At 43.6% G+C, this 27,415-nt stretch overlaps 1 protein-coding gene across 4 annotated transcripts in view; it reads left to right on the forward strand.

Moving 5' to 3' along the window:
* Window positions 1-27,415, forward strand: part of NCOA1 (nuclear receptor coactivator 1) — a 302,949-nt gene that overhangs the window by 77,034 nt on the left and 198,500 nt on the right. For all 4 annotated transcript variants that reach the window (XR_014218165.1, XM_082217275.1, XM_082217278.1 and 1 more), the window contains exon 2: window positions 1,061-1,237. The gene's annotated coding sequence lies outside the window, so the exon portion shown is untranslated. The remainder of the gene's footprint in view (window positions 1-1,060; window positions 1,238-27,415) is intronic.

A 27,415-nucleotide genomic window follows, 5' to 3' on the forward strand; every position in this document is an offset into this window, starting at 1 on the left:
GACTATTCAGGCAGCCACTCTTGTCTGTTTTAGCACTAATTCGAGACTCCATGTCAAAACGAAAGAGAGCCAGCCCATAGCTAGGTGTCTTTGCAGAATCCGCAGCAGAAAGGTTGACCCTGCTTCAGCCCCTCATGATTCAAATGCAATGCAACAGCAGCACGTGCAGGAATCCCTGCATTTCCTTCTTGGAAATTCTGCATCCGGGGAAATCCCAGCTGTTCAAAACAAGAGTCTTTCTAACAGACTGCTTTTTTAAAAAAAACTGTTGCATGTTTGAACTTATCCCTACATTCATTCAGGTGGTAACTTAACATAAGAATTCTACATACTTCTCAGAAGCTGTTCTGGTCTTTGGGCCAATGGCCAGCATTTTCCCTCCACTGGTCTAAAAGTACACAATTGCCTTAATTGCTTTCGAAAGCAAATCTGATCAAAGCAGGGTTCTAGAAGGCAATGAGGAGAGAAAGGGGATTGTGCCTTTCTGTAGCTCTGGCATATATCGTGTCTTTGAGTGGGGTGCTGGTGGAAAAGCTCACATCAGCCTTACTGCTCCCTGGGGAATGAACTGGAAGCCAGATGGGTAGAGCACTGGTGTTGAAGCAGACCTTTTTGCGACTTGTTTTCAATATGTATTCCATAATACCTTTTGCTAGGAAGAGGCAGAAACAAACTGCCCAGATTCAATGGTTGGCGTCTCTAGGTAGGGCAGGGAGAACAATATTGTAGACAATATTAAGTGGTCTGGCTTGGTATAAAGCACTTTTCTGAAGTGTCCCCTCTCCTTAGAAGTAGTATAACCTCTGCATGTAGTTTAGTGGTTGGTTTTTGGTTTGGTTTTGCATGTGGAGGTACAGGGACTTTGGGGGGACAAGTCCTGATGTCCCCCAGGATTGGTTGAAGCACCATCTATGCCTGGATTGCAGGAATTGGGAACACGTTTGATCCGTGCAATGAGTGCCATCTGGAAATTAAGTATTTTCGTTTGTGACATGGTTAATCTGGAATTCGAGTCCAAGGTTGTTGAGCTAATTGGAAGACTTGCTTTTTTCCTCTCCAGAATTCAGTAATTGATGCTGAGGCCTTCCACTGGAGACTTAAGCTGACAGCTGCCCATTGACGATAGATGCACCTGTTTGCAGAAGTTCTAAGATTCCTTTACTCGGCTTATGTGATTTACTGAAGAGTCTGATTTTAGTTTCCTCATGAATTATCTTCCACCTCTGGAAAGGTAGAGGTAAGTTGTGTTTCCCAGATTATTTCATACCTTACTCCTTAAATAAAATAACATTTAAACCTGTTTAAATTTAAACCTGTTTAAATTGTTTAAACCTGTCATATAAGTTTTGTACAGAAGCCTTTCTTAATGTGGAACTAATTGATGGAACTGCCCAAAGCAGGAATCCTTATTTTTCATTGTTTGCTGCTTGTTCTGTGAATTTGTTTTCAGTGTATTATCAACACCGAGCCCTGTTACGTTGCGCTTGATGTTACCAAACCCGCCTCTAATGCACACAAGCACCAGTTTGGTGGATGTTGGAAACAGAATGACTTCCTTGCCCCAACTGCAGTGCAGATTGCTAGATGCCATTGGGCTTGAGAAGCAGAGGGTAATTGCTTGATTGCAGGAATCATAGAACTGAAGGGTTGGAAGGGGTCAAGAGGGTCATCTAGTCCAACCCCCTGCAATGCAGGAATCCCAACCAAAGCATCCATGACAGATGGTCATCCATTCTGTGCTTAAAAACCTCCAAGGAAGGAGTGTCCACCACCCTCCAAGGAAATCCATTCCACTGTTGAACAGCTCATACTGTCAGAAAGTTTTTCCTTATGTTTCTTTGGACCTTCGGGTATAGGGCGGTATAGAAATTAAATAAAAAATAAAAATAAAAATAGTAATCTTTTTTATTGTAACTTGAAGCCATTGGTTCGGGTCCAACTCTCCAGAGCTGGAGAAAACAAGTTGGCTTCATGGGACATCCCTTTAGACGTTTCTCCTCTTATCCAGGCTAAGCATACCCAAGAGCTTTTGTTAAGATGTAGCCTGAGAATGGCCCTGGTGGACAGTGAGCAGAGAAAAACCCACTTATTCTGTCCCATGATGACTGCTAATCTGCCATATCAACATCTGGCTTATTGGGGATAGGGAGTGGGGTGCAGTTCCATCATTGCTTTCAACACTTATGATTTGTCGGCATCTGTCTGTCTTGAGAGACAATGGAATGCGCCTATGGAGTTGAAGTCAAACCTCTGTGTTAGCAGACCCAAAGTGACCTTCCCAGGTGCAAGCCTGGACACTGTGTACGGAGGTCCTGGGCTGCCAAAACGACAAGACCCCCCTCTTGACCTGGCTGATGTGGTCCAAAGGAAAGCAGAGCAATTCATTTGGCACCAGCTTGGCTGCAGGAGTTGCTAGAAGGAGATGTACAAGGTGCCATCCAAGCGTCTTAGGGACCCCACTCCAGATTTGTGTAGGGTTTACTCCGTAGCCGTTTCTTCTCCTGAAGACATCCCAGAAGGCAGCAGAGGTTTAGGGCCAGAGTTTTCCTTCTCCCAGGTTGACGAGCCCCATCTGCCCCTCACTTCCCGCACAGCATGTGCAGAAACCGCCTTCTTGATTGTTGGACCCACTCTTGTTCTCAACTTCTCAATCTGTTAGAAGCAGTCTTCACATGCAGTCTCTAACTTTGAGGCCCATAAGCTACCCTCACCTGGTTTAGCCAGCCAGTCAAAGCTGTTTCCCAGGGTGTGGCTGCTGTCACGTACTGATATCTTCTAGAAGCCACAGGTGAGAGCTGAGTGCAGGATGGGGACCAAAGTTGGACAAGCTACCCTAGAAGGAATACAATGTTTTCCCCACCAGAAGTACTATTTCTCTTCCAACAACCCGCACACCCCATGACCCCCCCCCAAAGCTACAACTTGTAAGTCACTAAATTGGCAGTGAATTTTCAAAACAACTGTTTTGTTCCCATTGCATCTTCCACCTGACTGAACTTTGAGTAATGTTGTTTTTTGAGGATGCAGTGCCTTCTGTTAGAAACCCCACAGAAAGAATGGAAACAGTTCTGCAGCTTCAGCAAGTCATCTTCTTAAACCTACATGCCATTAATATGGTAACAGTCAGAGGTATTGCTAAACAGTGGACTATGGTGAGCCTCTGTTTAATATGCCCTCCCCACCCCTTTGTGTGTTAAGAGAGGGCAGTGAAAGTTTTTACTTTTGGTTTTGAACAAATTGCTGTTTCCTGTTGCGGTTGAAGTCTGAAAACTGGTTTATTCTAACTGTGGTTAGTTCACACAAACCAGGATCAAGCAACGGTTTCAGATCCTGGTTTAGCTAACCACAGTTAGTATTCAGGGAAGTGTAGTTTATTCTAACATAATGGAAACCGCACTTTCTTCAAAGCTGAGCACTGACGCTTTCAGTCTCCTTCCCTCGGCTGCAGAGGCGGAGGAGAAAGTCGCAATGAGTATGTGAGGCTGTAGCTCACCATGTGGCTTATTTGAATGCTAAGCCAGACCGTCCTGTTTCTGTGACAAGCAATAGCAGACATCAGTCAAGTCAGCCTCTTTGCCACCTAAGCTCACTGTATTCCTATCTCTGAAGATGGTTTGCCACTTTTGGCAGCGTATGATTACATACTCTTCTCTAGTTCAGTGATAAAACCTGCCACCAAGGGAGGGCCACGAACAGGAGTGGTGTCTCCTGCCCTCTTCCTCTTCTTTTTAATTTTTTCTCTCCATTTCATAGAATCATAGAATCCTAGAGTTGGAAGAGACCCCAAGGGCCATCGAGTCCAACCCCCTGCCAAGCAGGAAACACCATCAGAGCACTCCTGACATATGGTTGTCAAGCCTCTGCTTAAAGACCTCCAAAGTAGGAGACTCCACCACACTCCTTGGCAGCAAATTCCACTGTCGAACAGCTCTTACTGTCAGGAAGTTCTTCCTAATGTTGAGGTGGAATCTTCTTTCTTGTAGTTTGGATCCATTGCTCCGTGTCCGCTTCTCTGGAGCAGCAGAAAACAACCTTTCTCCCTCCTCTAGGTGACATCCTTTTATATATTTGAACATGGCTATCATCTCACCCCTTAACCTCCTCTTCTCCAGGCTAAACATGCCCAGCTCCCTTAGCCGTTCCTCATAAGGCATCGTTTCCAGGCCTTTGACGGCTGGGAGCACTCAAAATGCTGTGCAGGTGAGGTCCTATCCACTTACCCTCTGAATTTGTCTGGTGGCAGTTAGACAAATTTGTGTTGTGGGCCTGTGCCCCACATCCATGCATTTTCTTCCCAAAGGCACACGCCAGGCAGACATTTTAGGAATTAATTCTGGAATCTATTGATGCATTAGATTATGAAACCCGCAGCAGGAGACTTGAAACCTCTTGGCATTTGTTCTTATTTATTGTTTGCTGTTATTGAGTTCAGTTCATGTTTTTGTCTTACTTTGACTTGTAAACTTACTTACTGCTTAGTTTTTAAGAAAGGGGGGGGATAAAAAGCATTTAAAATGATAAACAGTTTGGGAAAATAAATGCAATGAAAGCTTTTTAATGGCGGTCTTTTTGTGTTACTTATAAGTGCCACACGTTCACCAGATGTAGCTTAGTTCCTGTATAATATGCAAATTATGTTGTTTAGATGTAAAGGAATTTCAGGCTTCTGTTATCATCACCCTGAGTTTTAGTACCTCAATAGTATAATGTGTTTGGCAAAAGGCTTGAGTTTACCCTCAGCCCCCACTTCCTACCAGGATAGCGCTAGCTTGCTTGAAATGGGCAGGGATAGGTTTGGTTATAACTTCAGGGGTGTCAACCGGTCAGCCGCGATTGACAGGTCGACCTCTGGATGATCGTGATCGATCGCAGGATCCTTATAGCTCACGTTGTTTACAATCCTCCCCTCTTGTTTCCTGCATCGCATTTAGTGTGTGTTCCATTGTTGTCTGCACACTTACCGTTTAAAAAAATGTCAACAACTTTGGGAAGCCCTTTCCCCCAAAATGGGTAGTCCGGCCCCCCCCACCCGGAGTAGATCACAGTCTCTTGGAAGTTGGACGTCCCTGTACTTATGGGCATAAATTGGCAAGGTGATGAACACAGGGTTGCTGTAAAATGTGACACCCCCATTGTGCACCCCCACCCCCCTTTGTTAACTGGTAATGTCATGTGGCCAAGTCTTCTGCTTTAATTTGTTGCAGGCATGGCCAAACTTGACCCTCCAGCTGTTTTGGGACTACTGTTCCCATTATCCCTGACCGCTGGTCCTGTTAGCTAGGGATGATGGGCATTGTAGTTCCAAAACAGCTGGAGGGCCAAGTTTGATCCATCTGCCAGAAAGCTACTTTCTGGTTTCCCCCCTCCTCTGTAATAGTGAAAAGGGGGCAGTTCATTTTATTTCACCTTGGATAAGGCAAGTATCAAACTGCAGCTTCATAGGAAAATGCTGCCAGATGCAGAAATGAAGCAAAACGCAAGGATAAAACTACCAAAGTGATTAATCATAGATACCATATCTCGGCTTCCTTTAGAAGAGACCCAAGCTAGCACGTATTAGCATTACTTAACCGCCAGGTATTCCTGCCTGTTTTCTAGGTGCACCTGTAATAGGCTTGAAAACAGGTAGACGAAAGGTCAGATCCCAGGCAAAGGGCTTGGCAGGCTCAAAAGGCTCAGCCAGTTTGGATCGAGGGTGAGAAGCTCAGCAGAAACTCAGGAACCGGATGCAAGAAACAGAGGGCAAAACAACCTGGTTTAATGGGGCCCATAATTGCTGGAAGGGCTTATTGCACAGGCAAAGAACTGGAAGCAGATCCAGAAAGCCAAGGCTCTCCGGTTAAGACCAGGCACGCTCCTCGTGTGTTCCGCAGGCCACGGCCTGCCCTGAGGTATGTCAAGCCTGCAGGATTTGTCATCTTGTGGACAGTTTCTACCGTTAATCCTAGGATCAATAGTGCTGTTGAGGGAATAACAGGAAGAGGCACGAGCGGAGTGTCTGTGCCAAGTAGTTGCATGCCAAGCTCAACTTGTTTTAGAGTGGCAGTCCTTTTGCTCAGGCAGGAGCTCATTTCCTAGAGGCAGGTGCACCTACTGTCTTCCACCCCTTTGTGCAAAAGCACAACTGGGGAACAACATTATTAGCTCGCCCTGGCCTCGGTAAATTTTATTGCTTTGTATTTGGCCACTTCGTTTTAAGCTCTAAACATTTCTATTGCAAACTTGGATCTGCATAATGAAAGGCAGCGTGCAAATCCAAATAAATTAAATTAAAATTAAAGCTGATCCTAGGCTTTGACATTCACTGTTTGGGCTTTCACGATTTGACTCAAGGGAGGAATGAGGGCATGGCAGTGTTGTTCAGGAGCTGACCCCCGGCTGTGCAGTGTTGCATTTGCAGCAGACGCGAGTGGCGCTGTGGGTTAAACCGCAGAGCCTAGGACTTGCCGATCAGAAGGTCAGCGGTTCGAATCCCCGCGACGGGGTGAGCTCCCGTTGCTCGGTCCCTGCTCCTGCCAACCCAGCAATTCGAAAGCACGTCAAAGTGCAAGTAGATAAATAGGTACTGCTCCAGTGGGAAGGTAAACGGCGTTTCCGTGCGCTGCTCTGGTTCGCCAGAAGCGGCTTAGTCATGCTGGCCACATGACCCGGAAGCTGTACGCTGGCTCCCTCGGCTAGTAAAGCGAGATGAGCACTGCAACCCCAGAGTCGGCCACGACTGGACCTAATAGTCAGGGGACCGTTTACCCTTTTTATCCTGCAGAAAGAACTCTGTGTGCAGAGACCACAGTCGTTGGGGACAGAATCCGAGAGAGGCACTGAAACTTGGTCCCCCAAGTGATCACTCCATTTCCTTATATTCTACGTCTTGTGTTTTGTGTGTGTGTGCTTTACACGGGAGCTGCATGCCGCTCGCTCGCACTTAGCCATATGTTGGGTGTCTCAGATTGGAGAGAGAGGGTGCAAGGAAAAGGCACTTCGCTTCGTTGCCTACAAAGTGTGAACAGAATAAATTGCTAGGAGGTTTGTTTAGACAATATTAAGATGTTTAGTAAGGTAGCTAACGAGATGCTTTCTTCTTGGAACAGTCCTCAGCTCAGTGGTGAGCATAATTCAGTTAGCTTTGAAAAGAGTCTCCCCTTTCTCTGCATGTTCGTGTTAACATTTATAAGAACCAGAGGTGACTGCTTGGCTTCGTTCACAGTAAATACTGAAAAGTCTTCAAGGTTGGGTGGAGAAACAACTCCAGGCTTTTAAGCAATCTGACAGAGAGACCTAACACATTAACAAACCTTTCAGTCTTCAGTGAATGAGAACTGAGTGAAAGAAATTTGATTTCAATTATAAATGTGGGCATTGTGTCTTGTGCTCATGAAATTATGCAGATCTTTATTTAATGTGCACTGAGAGATTTTTAAATATATGTATATAAGAATCTGGAAGCTTATTATAGCGAAGGTCTTGCAGTGACTATGAGATCATGCATTTTGAAATTTCAATTATATGAGGAATATGTAACGCTAAAGGTCTGCTTAAAAAAAATATATTGGTTAGCACATCAGTATCTTGTATATCTTTTATTATAAGCAGGTTGACCACACTGTTGTAAATTCAATATATTATTTTATCTAGAAACTTGTTAACGTTCTTATTGAAAGTAACTAATCCCACACTTTGCAAACGAGGGGCTATCTTAAAACGAGCAGCATCAGACAAAAGTGCTGCGGCGCCTGGAAAGCCAACTAATTAAGGGGTGGACAGCAACCGGTGTCATCAGAGCCGGTTGCAATCAGTGAAGGAGGTTGTCCATGAAAGCACATACATGCAACAGGAAGCTAGTTGCGCAAAGGGCGCCTGCTTTAAGGCAGCCCCTGTGATCCTACCTGAGCAGGGGCTGAACGCTCTGTGCAACAAACTCTTCCCCTCTTTAAAGATTGCTCCAGTGGTTTATAAAGGCGGGTGGGTGAGGAGACTCCTTCAAAGAGTCCCTGTTTCTTCATCGCTGCATGACAGAGCAGTCCCTGTCAAAGCCAGTGTCTGCATAAAGCAAAGAGCAGCTCTGAAAGGGACTGCTCTGTTGTGCAGCAGTAAAGAAGAAAACAGGGTCTCCTTGCTTTTGCTGCATTATCTTTTTTTAGATAGAGACTTTCCAGAGGCTGAAGGGATTGGACCAGGCAGGATTCCTAAGAAGCCCGCCCCCCCCACCAGCTGACATCACCAGTGACAAGAGCTGATGGGTGTGATGGGGGGGGGAATGCTCTCACTGGTCAAATTGGAGCCCCCATGGCCTGAAGGTTCCCCACCCCAATCTAAGAACTAAAATGAAAATTTGAGATACACTTTAACGAGGTTTTTATACTAATAGCAGGCTTTTAATATACTTCCATTGAGGAATGGCATTGATATATGGGAACCTTTATATTGCACCAGCTGGTGTTGGCACTGTAATTATCCTAATTATTTAATAGGTACTCAATCCATAGCTTTGTTATTTTTAAAAGAGGAGAATTAAAAATGCCCTCTGCTTAGCAGCCAGATATGGACGTTTGGTTGAGGGGTCATCCAAAAATGCACCAGGTTTTGTGGGTTGTAGTTTTTCAGAGGGACTTGGGTAAGCAATAAGATTGAGGAGGCGATGCAAATCATCATCATCACCATCATCATCATCTGCCGCCACAATCCTATCCAGAAGATTCAGGACAAGCAGCCACCTGTGATTGAAAATACATGGCTGGATGCGATCATCTTAGGTGTGTTGGGCTTGAGCCATTTTAGGCGTTACCACTAAACCTAAAGTTTGAACAATGTTCCAGCGAGTACCGGTTGATGCTGAAAATCCATGGGTGTTGATGTCCTGCCCTCCTTACGCCATGATTGAAAAGGGTTTAGTCTTCTTCTTCTTTTCCCCAAAAGAGGTAGCTGGCAAGCTAGCGTTGTCAGTTTGCAGTCCCTCACCCATAAAAATGTTAAATGGTTTGCTTCCCTTCCCCTGAAACCTCGGAAAGTTTGATTGCTTCTAGCTTGGAGGAGTTTCTGTCCAGCTGTTTCTTGGTAGCCTTAATGTTCAGGGCATTGTTTTAATTCACTGAATGGCTTTTATGCAGATTTTCCTGTGGGTTCTTTTCTCTGGATTGAGAGCAAGCATGGGAAGGGAAATCTCTGTCTGGGGGGAGGAGGTGGCTTGTCTGGGTAATCTTTGAGGCAGTTTCTGTCCTCTGAAGTGTGCAGTCCTGTTTGCCTTTGGAGAAGCACGTACCTTAGCTCCAGGTCTATTTCCTGGAGTTGTGGTACAAATGAAAAGCATACACCCCACCTGTTTTCCTTTTTTGCATGACAGATGGATGTCAGATAGCAGAAGATAAAATCTAATGCTTTGCCACTTGTAATGTCCATTGAGACTGAGCTCTATCTCATGCTTAATTTGTGTTATCCTCACAACTCACATGACAAGACGGGCCACTGTAATTCTCTTCTGCGGAAAGGGGACTGAGGATTACCGTATTTTTCGCTCTATAACACGCACCAGACCATAACACGCACGTAGTTTTTAGAGGAGGAAAACAAGAAAAAAAATATTCTAAACGAAATAGTGGATATAGGATTTTTGTGGTTCATGCTGTGGCCACAGACATGTGATCTGACAGTGAGTTTGGAGTAGCCCAATGCAAAAATCCTGAAGATCCATGTGGATCCATGCTTTGTAACCACGGGGGAGGGAAGGAAGGGGAACCATGGATCCTCTGCTCACGACTGCAGCAGATCCCCCCCGCCACCCATAGGCATTCCCTCCATAACACGCACAGACATTTCCCCTTACTTTCTAGGATGAAAAAAGTGAGTGTTATGGTGCAAAAAATACGGTAGGTCGATGGATTTGAAACTGGGCTTGCAGATTCAAATCCAGTCTAGTCCGCCAGATCAGCATAATCAGGTGTGTGGCATGAAATTGCAAACTTGCAACTGATCAGCCGAGAGTTACCTAGACATGAGAATTCTCAGCAGTGGAAAAATCAATCTTGGAGTTGCAGTGGTCTATCATGACTCTCCTCTCCTTGTGTCAAATTCATAATTTTGCATCTTTCTTGTCATTACCTTCTTGCCCATATTTGGAAGGGGATGGTAAAGGAATCACCTTATTAAGATGTGGAAGGTTTTAAAGTTACGTTAATAACTGGTAAAAAATAAATAAACGTGTGGTAAAAATATGCATTCCACTTAAATGAAGAAGAAGAAGAGAAGAGTTTGGATTTGATATCCCGCCTTTCACCCCCCTTCAGGAGTCTCAAAGCGGCTAACAATCTCCTTTCCCTTCCTCCCCCACAACAAACACTCTGTGAGGTGAGTGGGGCTGAGAGACTTCAAAGAAGTGTGACTGGCCCAAGGTCACCCAGCAGCTGCATGTGGAGGAGCGGAGACGCGAACCCGGTTCCCCAGATTACGAGACTACCGCTCTTAACCACTACACCACACTGGCTCTCCTTGTGCCTACTGAGTTCCTTGCTTGAGCTAAAAGATCTTAACAATGAGGCTTAAGATCTTAACAATGAGGTTTTTGCAAAATAAATAAAAATAAAGCAGTTCTATCGCTTACTTTGAATGTGGTAGGAATATAGTTAAAAAGATTTTATTTTTCAAGGAAGACAAAATAGCTCTTCACTTTTGCCCTGAAAAGGGCAAGTGAGAAGCCAGTTTCACCCCCTCCCTGCTCCTAAAGGAACATCAGTTCACAGCTGCGGAGAGCAGCAAAACAGAATTAGCAGGGCAAACAGTCCTAGTGCCAGAAAACGTTCAGGAATGTATAAATATGTCAAGGCTGCAGCATCAGCCGTAAACTGGGAAATGCAGCTGGTGATGTGTGCCAGGTGCCACTAAGGATTGCATCTGTACTGTTGTTCCAGGACTGCCCCATTGGGCTTGAGGTTGGGTGTGCCTTTATGGGGGGGGGGGGACTAAAATGTTTCCTTGCAAAAGTGCATAGCAAATGAGGCCATAGATCATTACTAGTTCTGTATGCGTGTCCCTTTTGTAGACAAAATATTACAGTAGCAATCAAGAAAGTGGAGTGAGGGCCTCTTTTTTTTGATTAAGCGAATTCCTACTGGAAAGAGCCTCTTGATTTATTAAATCATAAAGTAACAGCCGTATAACTTTTGTGGCCAATTACAGACTGCTGAAGAGGGTTTGGAGGAAATTTAAATGTTGAATATAATTCAGAAACTTAGTCTGGTGTGGAAGAATAGTCTTCCAGGAAGCCAGTCTCCCTCCCTCCCTCCCCCCAATATATTTTTATTAAAGATTTCTTAGTTTACAAAAATACGTGCATTGTCTCTTTTTTCAAGTTGTGTTTTCTACAGATCATTTTCATTTGTTGTGAGGCATTAGTGTTGCATACAGTGTTCAGTTAGGAAGAAAAGAGGGAGAAAGGGGGGAATGGCGAGTGGGGTGGGGTCAGTTGGCAACGCTTCTGTTCTTCTACTTGGTGTATGTGTGGGGTTTGTGTCAGCATCACTTCTGTGGGTTCTCTTACTATTCACTTGTTGTGGAGCCAATCTCTTTAAATTAGATTCTGCTTTCTGGATTTCTTGTCCATGCGAGTTTATTACACCTCAACTGAACCTTTTTTGTGGGCACCTGATTGTGGGTCGCTTAGTTGGAGGGAACTTGGTCTCTGCAGTTACAGATAGGTAGCCGTGTTGGTCTGCCATAGTCAAAATAAAAAAAAATCTTCCAGTAGCACCTTAAAGACCAACTAAGTTAGTTCTTGGTATGAGCTTTCGTGTGCATGCACACTTCTTCAGATACACTGAAACAGAAGTTGCCAGATCCTTCTATATAGTGAGAAGGTGGGGAGGGGTATTACTCAGAAGGGTGGTGGGAATGGGAGATTGGCAGATAGCTGAGATGAGCCTGTTGACGACTGTTAACGACTGCAATAGGTCTTCCAGGAAAAGGCAAGGGGTGAGAAGGTGAGAAATGGCTTAGTCATGTATAATGGGATAAGAATCCAATGTCTTTGTTCAAACCAGGTCTCTCCATGGTTTTAAGTTTGGTAATGAGTTGCAATTCAGCAGCTTCTCTTTCCAGTGAGGAGAGGGCTCAAAGATGCTGCTGAGAGCCCAAGCGTCTCACCTAGCCCGGCTGGCCAGGAGGCACAGACACCACTTCCGTCGTCCAGCTTGTGCAGAGGGGTGAGGTTTGGGGTGTCTTAAGTTCTTATGTTGGGGGGGGGACCGGAAGGGGCCACTCCAGGATTCTGCAAGTGGGACATGAATGAACCTTGTGCATCTGCACTGTGAAAGACAGGTCGGAGTCCTGCCTGGTTACTCACAAGCAACCACCACCCAGCATCTGACACCTAGAGACTACACAGAAGTTCTAGATACAACACCTATCACTTTTCTCTCTCCATATAACCATTGATTTTTGTCTTTCAAAATAAACCTTGCTTTTACTTAACAGTCCTTTGCTTTACCCTTGGTGGTTATAATTCTTGGCACTCAAGATGCCTTGCTAGACCTTCGAATCACATTATACCTGATATAGTACAAAGAGGAGAGATGTGGTGGGTTGTGATGCCAATTGTATTATGGTGTGTATAGAGCTGTGTCTGCTAATGTCTTGCAGGTATGTGGCAGCTATCCAGGGTGAGGTTCTAGTGTGAACGCTAATAGCCCTAGACTCATTTTAAGGTTAAACTTCACCTTAGATTGGCTCAGAGAGTGATGAGCGTTGCCCAAATAGTCTCTGGACCTGCCACACAAGAAACAGTAAGAACCAGGCCCGCCCAGAAGCGGGATTAATATTTTTGAAGGAACCTTAGCAGCCTGATCTTCCTTGTTTTCTTTGGGGCATTATAGGGTTTCTATTTTTCCTTTGTTTGTTGATTTAATTAAAGGGTGGGAAACAGCATGAGGTAATTGCTGGTTCTAACATTACTTGAATCTGAGAACCTTTTTCTAATTTTTCATGTTTTATGCGGTATATTGGCACATTCTTGTATTTAATCCTCTGAACTATTTTAATTTTGTTCTGGCTCGTTCTGTCTCTCTCTGTAAAGTTAGGTTCAGGTTAAATCGTAGTTGACATGGCATTAGGAGATTTATTTTTTTTAAAAAAAAGAAAGATTCTAAGTGCACATTTACATGCAAACTCCTGAAATTGGGACTTCAATGCAGTACACAGAGCTTGGAAAGAGCCTTGCACAGTGCTTTAAAATGCCTGGAGCTTCAGTTTTACTACCCATCAGGTAATGTGTGGTGATGGACGATAGAGCCCAAACCTGCTTTCTGCAGGCATCAGCTGTGAGATCAAGTTCTCTGTGAGGAACTCAGTCATGTAGTCAATTTAGCAGGTTTCGGCTTTACCACCTATCAGCTCTTGGCTGAGTGTGGTTTTGGGGGAACAGCCTTGCAGACCAATTTTCAGCTCCTGGTAGGCCACAGCTGTCAGTTCCCCAACCCTGATCTATGGTAATCTCCTGTACACAGGGTTCTATGGATTTGTTTTGTTTTAAGCATTTGTCCTCACCTGGTAGGTTCGAAATTTCAAGTGCACTTAGCCTGGGCCTAAAGTTTTGTATGGATTTCTGGAGACGCCACCACATTATCATACTTGGTTCCAGGTCTCATTCCAGGGCTCAGTGGAAACCATTAACCACATTTTTTTCACTCTCGTATCTCAAGTGTCGGAATCAAACCACAGCTATAAAAGTTTATACCGGATTGTATTTGCTGTAATTTACTGACATGTTACTTTAATCCTTTATTGACCAGGAAGCATTAATGTGACTATCAAGTGTGTGCTGTTTGACAAATACCTCTTCTTGACGCACCATGTTTTCTCTCTGTTTGCCTTGCCAATAAAATTTGTAAGATTAATGTGCATATTTTAAATCTAGAAGATTAGGGCATTTGATGAGTCAAGAAAAGCCTTATGGAAATCATTCTGTTCCATACTTGTCTATCTATTATCAGTGCCAGATTCTGTAAAGTAAATAGTTATAGTGGCCAATATAAAGACCTTATTTAAACACTTTAACTACCTCATCAACCAATTAGCAAATATTTAATGGCAACTATCTAAGTCTGTTTAGACTTTCATGGAACTCTGTTACCTATCCATAGTGATTTTCCAGAGCTCACAAAGGGTTCATTTTTTGGCATGTTGATTCATTTGTAGAATCTGGTTATGGAAGGTTCCATAGGAATACCCAAGCTGGGAACTGGTGAAATATTTGCTCTCTGAAAGTTCATGAAGGTGTTTGCTTTCTGTGGAACCCCAAAGTATTGATGCATCAGTAGAATTTGCTTTGTGGTTACCAGTTTTTGCAGAGTGTCAGCTGAGCGCCTTAAACTTAAACACAAACAAGGTGTTTGTTCTCATCTTCAAGGTGATAGCTGCTTTATCTTTCATGATTTGAATATTGTGCCATTCTGTGCAATACTGTTGTCATTCACAATGGCAAAAGAAAAACCTGCTGGGTCAGGCCGAAAGGGGCCCATCTTGTCCAGCATCCTGTTCTCACAGTGGCCGATCAGATGCCTGTGGCAGGCCAGCAAACAGGATTCGAGCATGCGGGTGGCGCTGTGGTCTAAACCACTGAGCCTAGGGCTTGCCGATCAGAAGGTTGGCGGTTCAAATCCCCGCAACGGGGTGAGCTCCCCATTGCTCGGTCCCTGCTCCTGCCAACCTAGCAGTTGGAAAGCACGTCAAAGTGCGAGTAGATAAATAGGTACCGCTCCAGAGGGAAGGTAAACAGCATTTCCGTGCGCTGCTCTGGTTCGCCAGAAGCGGCTTAGTCATGCTGGCCACATGACCCGGAAGCTGTACGCCTGCTCCCTCGGCCAGTAAAGCAAGATGAGCGCCGCAACCCCAGAGACGGCCACGACTGGACCTAACGGTCAGGGGTCCCTTTACCTTTACATTCACCTTTACCTTGTGGTTTTCAGCAGCTGGTACTCCGAAGCATTGCTTGCCTCCAACTGTGGAGGCAGAGTATAGCCATCACAGCTGGCAGTCATTAATGGCCGTCTCCTCCAGGAATTTGTCCAATCCTCTTTTAAAGCCTTCCAAGTTGGTGACCATCACTGCCTTCTGGGGAAGCGAGTTCCATAGTTTAACTGTGTGCTCCATGAAGAAATACATTCTTGTATCTGACCTAAATTTTCCAACATTCAACTTCATTGTCCACATCTGCACAATGTTTAGCTAAAATCGAAGAAGGTGCTGACAGAAATCTGAATGTCAAACACTTTAATTTGTTGATGACAGTGATAGTGACAGCAACAACAGTGATTATGATTTACAGTGGTACCTAGGGTTACATATGCTTCAGGTTACAGACGCTTCAGGATACAGACTCCGCTAACCCAGAAATATTACCTCAGGTTAAGAACTTTGCTTCAGGATGAGAACACAAATCATTCTCCGGTGGCGCAGTGGCAGCGGGAGGCCCCATTATCTAAAGTGGTGCTTCAGGTTAAGAACAGTTTCAGGTTAAGAACGGACCTCCGGAACGAATTAGGTTCTTTACCCGAGGTACTACTGTAATTTCAGTGCATTGGACTTGGCTGTTCACACCAGAGTTAGTTGATTGAGGATTACAAGCATTAAACGTTACCTGAAAAGTATAACGTAGCCAGGATTTATGAGCCCGGTCCATCCCTCTTATTTCCAAAGATCACCATGTCCATCTCGATGTTTGTATATTCCTTTGCTATAACACTGTACTGTCTTTTATACTGGAGTCATGTGAGGTACGGTGCATTACTCCATTTTATATATAGTAGATGTTGCAAGGGAAGTCTCCATGACTGGTGTTGGTGATTGTATTACAAGGACTGAGACCCGTGGGACACTGGTACTTTGGGTCTCCAACTCCTTGGTTCCCAAATGCCGAAAACATGGCAGTAAGTATTCCGGTTTTCGAATGTTTTTCGGAAGCCAAACGTCTGATGTGGCTGCCAGCTATTGTTTCTGGGGCGCCTGCACCAATCAGAAGCTGCGCCTTGGTTTTTGAACATTTCAGAAGTCAAACGGACTTCCGGAACGGATTAAGTTTGGCGCTTTTGTTTTTGCTATTTATTTTGCGTTTTTGTGGCTTTTTCGGTTAATTTGCTTTTGTGACTGTGTGGAACCCAGTTCAGCTACTTATTGACTGATTTATTGTTTGACTGTGGAAACGGATGAAAGCCCCACACCCAAACAATGACTATCATCAGTGCAGGTAAGAAAAAAAAGTAATTTTAATTTTTATCATCTACAATACTGTCCTATTCATTTTATAGCACAGTACATTGATTATTGCTTTCATGGTCTCGTTAGATAGTAAAATTCATGTTAAATTGCTGTTATAGGGGTTGTTTTTAAAAGTCTGAAATGGATTAATCTGTTTTGCATTACTTTCTATGGGAAAGCGTCCCTTGGTTTTTGAACACTTTGGTTTTGGAACGGACTTCCGGAACGGATTAAGTTTGAGAACCAAGGTACCATTGTATATAAAGTCAATGAAAAATAAAATAAGAACTTTGATGATCCAGAATCCCTGGCCCACATCACCACAAACAGCTGAGTGATTATAGCTTCCGCTAGTTGTATCTTCTTTGAGGAAAAGAAGAGGATCTCTGGTGTGTGAATGAGTTGCTGGTGTCAGGAGGAGCTGGGATTTGTTAGCCACTGGGAAACAATTTGGAAGAAGCCAGGCCTGTGGGAATGTGGTGGGCTGCACCTGAACCAGAATGGAACCAGGCTGCTCCTGCTCAGAATCCAAAAGGTAGCAGAGCAGCTTTTAAAATGATTACTGGGGGGAAGGCAGCAGGAGGGGAAGAGCATGCAGCTGGGGATAAATCATCCCTCAGGGATGAGCGAAAGTGTTTTTATGATTGTCCAAATGGTGGAGGGTAGGAACAGGTAATGAAAACAGGTACTTCAATTACAGAAATTCAAAGAGGCCAGAATGCCGTGGGGTAAAAAAAGCACATGCCAGAGATATTTAGAAAGAAACACCGTGTGTTTATAGGCTAATGCTAGAAGCCTCAGAGCCAAGACAGGTGAGCTAGAGTGCTTGGTTTTAAAGGAGAGCAAGATATGGGGAACAAATATCACACCTGGAGAGAGGCCTGTTGGGATGTACAGTGGACGCTCGGGTTGCGAACATGATCCATGCAGGATGCACGTTCGCAACCAGCAGCGTTCGCAACTTGCGTCTGCAAGTCTGTGCATGCGCGGGTTGCGATTTGGCGCTTCTGCGCATGCGCAAAGCGCGATTTAGCACTTCTGAGCATGCGCGACTGACGAAACCTGGAAGTAACCCGTTCCAGTACTCCTGGGTATCGGCAGTCCGCAACCTGAAAAAACGCAACCTAAGAGGCTGTAAACCGAGGTATGACTGTAATGTAAAAGTGCTGTAAAAATGTATAAGATATTATTGGAATGGGAGACAAAGTATGAGCAAGTAAAATCCTCAATGATACATTGGGCAATAGATATCATAATATAGATATGGAAGCATGGGAACGATTGTGGAATATGGATATAAAATTTACAGCATCTTACGGTCTAAGAGAAAATTTTATGAAAATGATACATCGATGATACCTAACACTGAGTAAATTGGCAAAAGTGTATAAATCCACATCAAATAAGTGTTGGAAATGTAAAGAGAAAGAAGGTTCTTTTTATCATATGTGGTGGGCTTGTAGTAAGGTTAAAGTTTATTGGGAAATGATATATAATGAATTGAAAAAGATGTTTAAAATAACGTTTGGGGGAAAAACCAACCCCAGAAGCTTTCCTTTTGGGAATTACAGGGACAGAACTACCCAAACTGTATAGAAATTTATTTTTGTGTGCGACTACAGCGGCAAGAACATTACTTGCCCCAAAATGGAAAGAAGCAGACGTCCCAGCAAAAGAAGAATGGATACAAAAACTTGTGGAATATGCAGAAATGGCGAAACTTCCCGGAAGAAGAAGAAATCAAGATAACAAACTTTTTTTTTTAATAAAAGAATGGAAATGGTTTATTGAATATTTACAAACAAACTGTACACAGAAAAGAACATTGGCAGGACTATTGTAATGACCTGCAGTTTCATAGGAGTATATCTTTAAAGTAGATGGATAAATGAACAAATTAAGTTAATTTGGATATGCAGAAAATATTAAAAATAAATTTAAGGAGCTGCAGAAATAGGAGGAAGGAAGTCAAGTTTTGAAATGTTAAAATGGCTATAAAATTATTGAAATGTATAAAACTGAAAATCTATCTCTATATAGATATAGATATAGTGTGTGTGTGTGTTTGTGTGTGTGTGTGTGTATAATATATACACACACATACAGTGGTACCTCGGGTTAAGTACTTAATTCGTTCCGGAGGTCTGTACTTGACCTGAAACTGTTCTTAACCTGAAGACCACTTTAGCTAATGGGGCCTCCCGCCGCCGGAGCACGATTTCTGTTCTCATCCTGAAGCAAAGTTCTTAACCTGAAGCACTATTTCTGGGTTAGCGGAGTCTGTAACCTGAAACGTATGTAACCTGAGGCACCACTCTGTGTGTGTGTGTGTGTGTGTGTGTGGTTGTGATTTTGCCAGCTCTTGTAGTCACTTATCCAGCTGCGACAATCTGTGCAAGGTTCAAAGATAGCCCCTCTTCTGCCCCATGTTGTGCAGAATGTTGCATTTCATTTCCCCATTAGGCCTACTCAACAAAAAGCCTTTTGTGCGTTTCCTGAAACAGGCAGACATGTCCACGCCTCTGGAACTGTCAGTCTAATTCCTTGGTGTTCTGTAACATGTTGCTTTCGTTGCATTCTCCTCACTCACATGGTTGCCTCTCTCTAAGTGTGGGTTAGTAAAGGGCAGGTGAGGGTGGGGTGGGGAAGAGAGCGTGGAACAAAGCTGTGTTGTACCTCTTCACTGGGCACGGACCATTTCATTCCTTTCTGTCCTTTTCCGGGGTGGGTGGGGGGTATTCTTTTCTCCAGCACGGGAGGAAAGCCACCCTCCCATTGCAAGGGCCTTTTGTTGCTGAGTTACGACACTACGAGGCTTTTACAGTCTAATTCAAGGAGGGAGCCTGCAGCCGTATATGTAGCCAGCCTTATATAATGCCGAAGCAGCTCAGATTTGCTCCCGTAAAAGAAAATGCACTAGTAAGTGGAACTTTGGCTACATAGATGGCTCTGAGGCATTCTTGCTTTATAAATGTGGTGCTGATAGAACTTTTCCGATTTATTTCCGCCAACCAACGGAATAAGCAAAAAATTTTTATTAACATATAAAACACATACATATACATTTGCATTTACACAATACACATACACAACACACTACCTTATTTTCATAATATAAAACATACCTACATTACTCTATATAATACCTACCTATACTGTACATATCAACATACCTACACTCCTTCCCCACACGGACACCCACCAAGTGACTTGACTTCTAGCCCTTCTTGTTACGCGACTTTCTTTTTCCAACTAGCTTAAATGCATTTCATTATTTCTTGAATCTCTTTTTCTATCTTGACTTTACTCTCCTTTCACTCTAACCATTTTCTGGATTCACTCAATATCTGTCAGAAATTCTACTTTTTCCACATAAATTTTGATGTATTCCTTAAAGATAGTCCACTCCTTGCTCACTTTTTTTTCCATATCTCCTCTTATCCTCCCTGTTTAGTTCGGCATTATGGAAGTATTCCATCGTTTTAGATAATAAGTCTGTTTTAGTTGGGACGCTGCTGCTTTTCCAATTTTTGGCAATCAATAACCTTGCGGCCATAGTTGCATACATAAATATTGGTCTGACCGTTCTTTTTTATTTTCTCTGACATGATACCTAGGAGAAAGGATTCTGGGTTTTTTTTCAAATGAAAATCTAAACATATTTTCAGTTCATTATAGATATTTTCCCAGAATCCCACTATCTCTTCACACTCCCACCACATATGTAGATAGGTTCCTGCCACATTGTTGCATCTCCAACAGACATCACTACAGTTTTTATACATTTTTGTCAGTCTGACCAGGGTCAGGTACCATCTGTATTGCATTCAGAATAAGCAACATCTTAATGCTGCTGAGGCTTGGCTGTTGGAGTGGAGCTGAGTGGCAGAAGGCCGGGCTCTAGGCTGCATTTTGCCCACATGGCTATCAGCACATCTGGCTCAAGCTTCATCCAGGTGGTGCAGGATGGTCTTGGGCTGCGCTTGGGAAATGCCCTTGGAGGCATCGGGCTTGCTGTGGAGGCGAGGGAGTTCCCAGGGATTCCAGGGCTTGATCCAGGAACTGGACATCTGATGGTGTTTCCAGATGACAGCATGAAACTTTTTTTGTATGTGAAGTAAAGGTAAAGGGACCCCTGACCATTAGGTCCAGTCGCGGACGACTCTGGGGTTGTGGCACACATCTCGCTTTATTGGCCAAAGGAGCTGGCGTACAGCTTCCGGGTCATGTGGCCAGCATGACTAAGCCGCTTCTGGCGAACCAGAGCAGCGCATGGAAATGCCATTTACCTTCCTGCCGGAGCGCTACCTATTTATCTACTTTGACGTGCTTTCGAACTGCTAGGTTGGCAGGAGCAGGGATCGAGCAACGGGAGCTCACCCCGTCGCGGGGATTCGAACTGCTGACCTTCTGATCGGCAAGTCCTATAATTATAAAAGGCCTAATGTGGTCTTCAGCACACATCAGGAACAAAAAGGTGGGAGGATGGCGTTTCAGAGCCTAGGCATCACCACCTTGTTCTGTGTACCTGTCAGTCTATCCGCAGGCAGGCGGTGGGCATGAAGCAGAGTTCTCCTCCAAGGATCTGAGGTGTCATCGCTCAGCGGTATATCATCTACTTTGCATGAAAAAGATTCCAGGCTCAATTCCTGGCATTTCCAAGTAGGGCTGGCAATGTCCCCCGCCTGAAATCCTGGAGAACGGTTCTCAGTCAGTGTAGACCGCACTGAGCCAGGTGAATCCAGTACTGTGACTCATTATCAGGCAAATTCCTGTGTCCCTGTCTTTTCAGGCAAGCAGGAACATGTGTGGTTAAGCTAGCCCTTGCTTTGGCTCCAGGTGCAGCTAAAACCCCCAGAAGTTGACCAGGGAAATTGGATTGGATAGCACACCCTCCAAGATTAGGATATGGCTTTCCCTGGCCTGCTGGTGGGAATCAACAATCCCTCTGTTCTTAGACAGTTAGTTTTTAAACTTGAGACTTGCCTTCAATGCCCACCTGCAATATTGTGACCCAGTTGGGTTCAAGAAAGAAAGAAAGAAAGAAAGAAAGAAAGCCCTTTGCTGATATGGCATCTCTACCCACCCCCCTGGCTTAGCCCTACATGTGATTCTGCCAAATCACTGTTTCTTCAGAGAAGAAGAAATGCCAAATTTGTATATGTGGTTGGAGTGTGGCTGGCCCCTTCTCAGTAGAAAACGGTTGTGGGACCCTTGCCCGCAGTAGTCACTGAAATGTCCTGTACGCAAGACTTTGCTTTCCCCCTTTTAAGTTCAGGTTCATTTAGCTCATGGGTAGGCCAACTAAGGCCCGGGGGGCTGGATCCAGCCAGTCGCCTTCTAAATCTGGCGACGGTCTGGGAATTAGCATGTTTTTACATGAGTAGAATGTGCCCTTTTATTTAAAATGCATCTCTGAGTTATTTGTGGGGCATAGGAATTCGTTCATCCCCCCCCCAAAAAAAAATATATAGTCCGGACTACCACAAGGTCTGAGGGACAGTGGACCGGTCCCCTGCTGAAAAAGTTTGCTGACCCCTGATTAGCTGCTTTGTCCGTGCCATTTAGCCTCCATGAGTCTTGGCAAAAGCTGCCCCATCATAGTACACCGTCAGTCGAGCTGTCTTACTTATAATCACTTATAAGCTGTCGCCTACGAAAGCTTATGCCACAGTAAACCAGTTTGTCTTTAAGATGCCACAGCACTTTATATCGTCTGACTGTTGACCTAGTTAGGTTCTTGAATGCCTTTCAGTTGCAGCTAAGCCTCTCGATATCACCTCATTTGGCAATTTCTATCATCTATCTAGATCTCTGTCTATCTGTCTATCATCTATATCATCTATCTATCTATCTATCTATCTATCATCTATCTATCATCTATCATCTATCTATCTATCTATCTATCTATCTCTATCTATCTGTCTACCTATCTTTCATCTATCTTTCATCTATCTATCTATCATCTGTCATCTCTCTCTCTCTCTCTCATCTATCTATCATCTATCTATCTATCTATCTATCATCTATCTATCTATCTATCATCTATCTATCTAAAGTACAGATGGGGCTATTCAGAGGTTTCTTTGGGGCAATATACATTGTGCCAGGATTGAAATGCCTCAGGGTTTTTTCTGCTAGATCTCATGAATAGTAAGTAACCTGTTTTGTTGTGACAGTGACTAGAAGTTCCATCCCGGATTTTAGACTGAATTGCAGTAGTTGGTGTAGAACTTCCTTCCTTCCTTCCTTCCTTCCCAGAAATATTCAGAAGTATGGAGATGTAAGGCTGGATATGGATGGATGATTTTGGAAGAAAAGGAACCTTGATAGAAGCAGGTGGGGGAAAGTAGCTGTACTTCCCCAAGCTTCTCTGGAGTCTAGGACCCAGTAGTGCTTCTGGGTTGACTTAGCCACATTCAGTTATTAAAACTGCACCACACTATTTTTCAGAAACATTTTTCATCGGTGTTCGCAAGGTGCCCCCCATTTACATTTGCTGTGTCCCCCACCCCTCTCTTACTGTCCATTGGAACCAGAGTTTCCCCTCTGCCCTCTGAAAGATTTTTCTGCAGCTTTAGATTGCCATTTGCACCCCAACTGCACCCTGCAGGGACTAGCAAAGGACATCAGAAGGTTTGCATTTGGGTTCATTCACCAGTGACTTAAACTAGGAGATAAAGGGTTGGGTTGCTTTTTTTAATCACAATAGCTGCATCTTCAATAATAACAGTAAACAGATCCAGAAACACTTTTGTCCTAAAATAATAATACTTGGAGTAGACTTTTATTATTGCTATCTTGAGTATATAATGAATGAATTTTATTAGGACTTGCGCCTTCTTTGATGTCTAGAAACTGCCAACAATGTTGTTGGTTTTAATTCTGAAGAAAACCCCATAAATTTCTGATCTGTGTAGATTGTTGAATAATGGAACAAGCCCCTCTCACTCTCCCAAGGGTGCTGAGCAATACCTTGAAAGTCTCTGCAGTCACATATGTCATTTGTGGAGAAAGCTTCTTTGGTTGAAGTTAAGTTTCTTCCAGCTGGGTGAGACTGGACGCTGGGTTTGCAATGCAAGTGAGGCAGTTTTACTTCATTAATTTCCCACATGTCCTTTTGATAAATTGCTGTTCTCCAGTAGAACGTTTTGTGTGCCTTCCAGTGCTTACAAAGTGTTAGAATTTGTGCGCTTACACGATACCATTATTATTCTATGCTTACAAGATAGCACAATTGAATGGTGTGTTTATATCTGATAAGTTCTCATTAATGGGCTTGGCTAACACCCAAAGTGTCAGGTGTTTGCTCCCTTTCTTCTGGCTTTATGCCAAGATCAAACCCAATTTTTATCTTTATAAGGACTGAACTGTTGGCTTTATCAAGAGAGAAATTATGAATATACCACCAGAAGCTTTCAGGCTAACATAAACAAAGACAGGTCTATGCCCCGTGGAGCTTTGTAGTCTATGGGAAGAAGAAACAGGGAGGGAGAAGCGAGGATAGATGTGGACAAGTGTAGCTACATGTGTGTGAACTTGTGGGGATGAGAATAATGGTTTGCACCCAAAGCTTCACAGAAAAGGGTGAGTCAGGAATAAGTTGTTGTTATTATTATTACATTTATTGTCAATGTACAACCTGTGTACAATGGAATTAACCAAGCCTCACCCCCCCCACAAACACTCAATCTCATTGCACTCTGTGTGTTTTTCGCACAACACACCAACCCCAAAAGTCAGTTGCACTATATTATTTTCCGTTCAGCAGCCTAACAGCCCATGGATAGATTTTTTTTTTTTGCCTGTTGGTACAACTGATTATAGGGACGCGGGTGGCGCTGTGGGTTAAACCACAGAGCCTAGGACTTGCCGATCAGAAGGTCGGCAGTTTGAATCCCCATGACAGGGTGAGCTCCTGTTGCTCGGTCCCTGCTCCTGCCAACCTAGCAGTTTGAAAGCATGTCAAAGTGCAGGTAGATAAATAGGTACCGCTCCGGCAGGAAGGTAAATGGCATTTCCGTGCGTCATGCTGGCCACATGAAGCTGTAAGCCGGCTCCCTTGGCCAATAAAGCGAGATGAGCGCCACAACCCCAGAGTCGGCCACGACTGGACCTAATGGTCAGGGGTCCCTTTACCTTTACGACTGATTATACTTCTATATTTCCTGCCCGAGGGTAGCTGGGGTGTGAATTGTCCCTGAGAATTTTTCTCACTCTCCTAATGCAACGATCCCTTGCGATGTCATCTAGAGGGCTCTGGGGACAGCCCATGATATCATGCGCTGTGTTCACCACCCTCTGTAAAGACTTTCTGTCCATAGCTGTCAAGACAACGTACAACACTGTGATACAATATTAGAGGACACTTTCTGTTGTTTAACATTGTTCTTTCGCAAGTGCCTGAGAAAATGGAGTCTCTGTTGAGCCTTCATAACCACCTGAGTTATATTGTTTTTCGTTTTTCTTTTTCTTTTCTTTTTGGGAAAATAATATTTATTACTTTTCCAACAATTTAAACACAACACTACAAAAAAAGGAACAATACAATACAAAAACACTACATAATACTGACACATTAAACTAACATAGCCAAACAAAAACAGTTTAAAACACATCAAACAATTTCAGTATCTTATCTTTCATTCACTTATTTCCACGACCTCCTCACATCTCCCTTTTTGTATTCCACTTCTATTAGTTGTTTCAGCAATTCCTTTCCATCTTCCTCTGTTTTCTATCCTATAATTATCTCAACACATTCTAACCTTATTTTTCCTTTAATATTCTATTAATCTATTTATACTTAATTCATTATAACATTTCTACTAAAGCCATATAACTTCATTCCAACATTCTTCTAACATTCATTAATTCTGAGTTATATTGTTTTTCCAAGTGAGGTCTCCGCTAGGGTAAACTCCCAGGAATGTAAAGGAAGATTAAATTAAATTACTGAAGAAGAGCAGAGCAGGTTTGAGAAACATGGTGTATCCTTTGGGGCCTGATTGTGGAGCCTTAATCTGGGAGGAATAAACAAGTTCAGTGCCCTCATGCCAAATCTTCCTAATTTCAACACCATGAAGGCATGAAGCACACATATTTACTATCTGCAGGCAGTGGAAAGCCTGAACGTTTTGTTTCCTCAGATGTTTGTCCTCATCTAAGCCTTAGCAACCCTTCGCCCTTGCTGCACTGTTTTGTAGTAAAGAAAACGAGCTACCCATAATATATTATGACAGCCATGAGTAGGTTCTGCCCTGCTGCTGCTGCACCAGCAACAAGAACATCCTTGCAACACCACCTCTCTACCACCTGAGCAGTGAAGAACCTGCCCAGCCCCAACTAGGCCATGAAATGTTATGGAAGGATACCTGTCCTGCTAGCAGCCACTATGTCTAAAGGATGCCACCACTGGTTATTTAAATTATATATTTAAAGTTCTTTGGTGAAACACAATCACATGGGAGTGAACCAAAAGTATTGGTGAATAAGTGTGGTCTGAGAAGCCAGAATCCCTTGCTTGTACAGAGTTTAAATTTTTGTTGCATATAGACAATCTTTTAGGTCTCCCTAGAGTGAGGGAAGTACCGTATTTTTTGCTCTATAAGACTCACTTTTTCCCTCCTAAAAAGTAAGGGGAAATGAGTGTGCGTCTTACGGAGCAAATGCAGGCTGCACAGCTATCCCAGAAGCCAGAACAGCAAGAGGGATTGCTGCTTTCGCTGCAAAGCGATCCCTCTTGCTGTTCTGGCTTCTGGGATTCAGAATTTTTTTTTCTTGTTTTCCTCCAAAAACTAGGTACGTCTTGTGGTCTGGTGCGTCTTATAGAGCGAAAAATACGGTAGCTCTTTTATGAACTAGTTTTTGCCTGTATTTTTATTTACTTGCAGGTTTCATTCTTTCTCCTACAATGAGACCAGCAAAAGCCTTTTTCAAGCAGCCTCAAGCAGTACCTGAATTTTTTCGTCTAGCCTCGGAAAAAAGTATATTGGCTGTATCTGTGAATGAATTACTATGTTAAGTAACTTAATAGACTTGGGCATGACTGGAAAGCTTAGTGAATGTAGTATTACATAATCTCCTTTTTTGTGTGAAGGGCATATCTGAAAACATATTATTATCAGGAAGTTGTCCTGAAGCTTTGGCTGCAGACTCCGGGCTGTCCTTGTAGAGTTTTCTTTAATTAGGTTTTGAAGTAGACCTTGTGTTCCCAAAAACTTGAATGAAATGAAGACTTGGCTAGTCCAGAGTACATTTATCCAGATCTTTTCTTTGCTAGTAATTACTACAGGAATGACTGGAATGAAAAGCTGAAGCTTGCTGAAATTGATTTCCCCCCTCCCTTATAAACATGATGTCATGTAATGAATATATCTCAGATTGGAACAGAGTAGTATTGCAAAAAAGAAAAGCGAACGTGAGCTTTAGCATAAAGCATTGCTGTATACACCCCCTCTCCCCATACCTCCTTGCAGATACTCATTTGCGAAACTTTAATTGCATCACATACTCATTTCTTCCAGCTACTTGCAATAGTGGAATGCCCTAGAGTCAAGACTTCAAGCAGCCCCTAGTAAATGTTGCTTGAGTCTTTCCCCAAGATCTTCAGGGGATGAGATCTCAATAGCTTCTCTGGGCAGTTTGTTCCATTTATTCACCAACCTGTTAGATTGTCAAAGTATGTGCCCACATGGGTTTTTTCAGGTGGATCAGAGTATCGCCTTAGTCTAAGCTGCTGTATAGCTTGCTCAGCTTGCATGGAGAGAGGCATTCTAAAGGACAAGGGACTGTCCTGTAGCAAGTTCCCTTCTCCTTCCTTAATGTCTCGTTCAGCTTACCTGTTCTCCAAAATCACACTTATGATGGCAATTAGGGCAGGGTGATATCCAGGTTTCAGCACTGCAGTTTAAAGGTAAAGTTAAAGGACCCCTGACCATTAGGTCCAGTCGCGGACAACTCTGGGGTTGCAGCGCTCATCTCGCTTTATTGGCCGAGGGAGCCAACATTTGTCCGCAGACAGTTTTTCCTGGTCATGTGGCCAGCATGACTAAGCCGCTTCTGGCGAAACCAGAGCAGCGCAAGGAAATGCTGTTTACCTTCCCACCGGAGTGGTACCTATTTATCTACATGCACTTCGTGCTTTTGAACGATGTATCACAGTATTTTCATATTCTTT

Source organism: Podarcis vaucheri (assembly GCF_965113315.1).
Source record: "Podarcis vaucheri genome assembly, chromosome: 3".
NCBI lineage: Eukaryota > Metazoa > Chordata > Lepidosauria > Squamata > Lacertidae > Podarcis > Podarcis vaucheri.